Source organism: Bos indicus, chromosome 6 (genome assembly GCF_029378745.1).
Source record: "Bos indicus isolate NIAB-ARS_2022 breed Sahiwal x Tharparkar chromosome 6, NIAB-ARS_B.indTharparkar_mat_pri_1.0, whole genome shotgun sequence".
NCBI classification, from domain to species: domain Eukaryota; kingdom Metazoa; phylum Chordata; class Mammalia; order Artiodactyla; family Bovidae; genus Bos; species Bos indicus.
The window spans coordinates 6571479-6574564 of NC_091765.1; the positions used below are offsets into that span (position 1 = coordinate 6571479).

The window sequence follows — 3086 nt, forward strand, 5'->3', positions numbered from 1 at the left end:
GAATGTGTGTGTAAAGGTACAAACAGCCACTATAACAAATGTCACTTTGCCCTACCTCATGTTCAAATAAATCATCCAATTTCTAAACCCCACTGTCTATACTGAATGCCATATTAGGCAACAGAAAGGAATTTACAGAACGTTTATGAAAGTTTTCAAATAATGCTAAGACAGGTGGGCTAATGGCAGACAAACAAGGTAAGAGCTGGTAACCAGAAAAGACTGTCAAGAACTAATGAACTAAATGCAGGCCATTTTCTGCAGTGTTAGGACTTTCAAGAGACTTTTGCCAACATCTCCAAATAAAAAGAAAAAAAAAAATCTAGAGTCATAAAGGACAACAGATTAAACCTGTTGTCAATCCTCAGCCTTACATTGTCATATGATGCTTACAGATATAGGATAAATAGGAAGATGGGAGCTAGAAAGTATTTTTTCCCTCAAAAATAATATGTAAATCTTAATTAAGAACTTTGTATTTGGGGACTATATATTGCCCCTAAAGGGGGGAAAGAGAAGAGAGTCTTGGAAGAATCATGGGAATAATAAATAATTTAAAATATGCTATAGTCCTATGAAACGTTAAAGATGTTTAGATAAGAAAACGAATATCTGTCTTCTGAGAGTCTTAAAGTTATTAAAGAGTTGTATAAAACAAAATATTTTTATACTGATTTTAGATAGAACAGAACTCTTTATAACCCTTTTACAGGAGGATTATATCAAACCCTTATAACTAGAATGAACTACTGGTTCATATCCACTAAGAAGGTTGTAATAAAAAAAAAAAAGATGGACAATAACAAATATTAATGAGGATGTAGGGGAATTGGAACCCTCATATATAGATCATGGGAATGTAAATTGTATAGTCACTTTGGAAAACAATTTGTCAGTTGCTTAAAAAGTTAAATGGGGACTTCCCTGATGGTCCAATGGCTAAGACTCTGCACCCCCAATGCAGGGGGCCTGGGTTCAATCCTCGGTCAGGGAACTAGATCCCACATGCTGCATTTATACGAGTTTATATGACACAACTAAGACCTGGTGCAGCCAAAAAATATATATATATTTTTAAGTTAAACAGAGTTATCAGGTGTGTGTGTGTTCAGTCGCTCAGTCATGTCCTACTCTTTGCAACCCCATGAACTATAGCCTGTCAGGCTTCTTTGACATGGAATTTCCCAGGCAAGAATACTGAAGTGGGTTGCCATTTCATTCTCCATGGGGTCTTCCCAACCCAGGGATTGAACCCACGTCTCCAACACCTTGTGCATTGGCAGGCAGGTTCTCTACCTCTGAGCCACCTGGGAAGCCTAGACTTATCATGTGACCCAACAATTCCATTCCTTATAGATGCCTAAGGAGAATTGAAAACATATGTCCACAGAGAGACTTGTTTATTAATATTCACAGAAGCATTATTCACAGTAGTCAAAAGCAGAAAAATCCAAACGTCAGTTGATTGAAGAATGGGTTCACAAAATATGGTATATCCAAACAGTGGAATGTTATTCACTCATAAAAGGGAGTGGTGCATGCTATGACCTGGATGAACCTTGAAAACATGCTAAGTATAAGAAGCCAGACATAAAAGACCACATATTGTATAACTCCACTTATATTAAGTGGTCAAAACAGACAAATGTGTGGAGGTGGAAAATAGATTAGTTGATCTAGAGAGGGGATGGGTTTCGGGAGTGACAGGGAATAGGGTCAGAGTTTCTTTGGGGGATAATAAAAATGTTCCAGGATTAGAGATATTTTGGAATCATATAGTGGTGGTGGCTGTACAACTTGGTGAATATAGTAAAAGCCGCTGAATCATATACTTTAAAAGGGTGAGTTTTATGATAGGTGAATTATATATCAATTTAAAGAACCATAGAAGTGAGTAATTAATATTAGGAAAATAGCTATATTTTAGAAAAAAATTTTTTTTTCTAAACTGAACCGAACGATATCTCTGCTTCCCATGCAAGGGGTGCAGGTTCGATCCCTAGTCAGGGAGCTGAGATCCCACATGCCTCTTGGCCAAAAAGCCAAAACATAAAACAGAAACAATATTGTAACACATTCAATAAAGACATTAGAAAAGAGGATAATGCACATCAGCTGTTCCCTCTTCTTTAGAAAAGATGAAATAAAAATACTGGACTGAAATGGAAAGGTTAATTCTACAAGGTCTCTGCCCACATAGACTTCCCTGTACAGTGGAATAGACAACCATACAAACAAATAATTACACTACATGAAATACATGGGAGGAAAAACGAGGGATCTATACAAGGTAATATAACATGGAAGGGAGGTCTATCCCTGAGCGGCATCAGCGCTTAAGGAGCATTAAAATTAGTATAAACTGATCTGAGTCTTGATGCAAGACTGCATCTTCCCCAGACACACAGGGTGTGGAAACACATGCAGATACAAACTTCATGAGTCTGCAAGTCATTCTGTTGGGCTAGAACTTACAGAGATTTTGCAGAAGAGCTGATGAGGCTCAAAACGTTTCGTTTTTATGAGGAATGAGGCTATGAGCTGTATTCCATAGGAGATGGAAAGCCATGAAAGATGATACTCAAGGAAGTGAATTATTCGGTTTTCATTTTAAGCAGATCATGCTGGCAGCAATGAGAAGATTGAAGGCTACATGACTAGAGCCTGAGAGATTCTTAGAGAGTAAATGATTAAGGCAAGTAAAAGATGAAGCACTATTAGCAGGAATAGGGATAAGGTGACCAGGTACGGAGAGACGTAGAAAGGCACTGTGAGCTGAGAGAAGAGGACGGAGGGAGAATGACTCACCTTTGACTTGGGCAGAAAGACATTTCCTTGTGTTGTTTACATTTAAATTGTAATGTTAATTTGAAGTGTTTGTTCCAGGATAAAAAATCTAGTTAGTAGAATTTTGAGTTTTTAGAAAGGAGGAGAATGTATGGGCTGCAGATATTTATTTGAGGGGTCATTAGAACTTTCCTGAACTAATGGGAATGGATAAGATTGAGCAAGAAGAACTAATTTAAAAAGAAAAGAAGGCAAAGGCCAGAAGCCATTTGAAGCCTAGATTATGGATAAGACAGCGT

General features: G+C 37.5%; 1 non-coding gene across 1 annotated transcript; it reads left to right on the forward strand.

Annotated features, from left to right (window-relative positions):
• The first annotated feature begins 921 nt into the window (after positions 1 to 921).
• On the forward strand, positions 922 to 994 carry TRNAG-CCC (transfer RNA glycine (anticodon CCC)). The gene has a single exon. It is a non-coding gene; the product is annotated as a tRNA-Gly (tRNA).
• Positions 995 to 3086: the final 2092 nt, after the last annotated feature.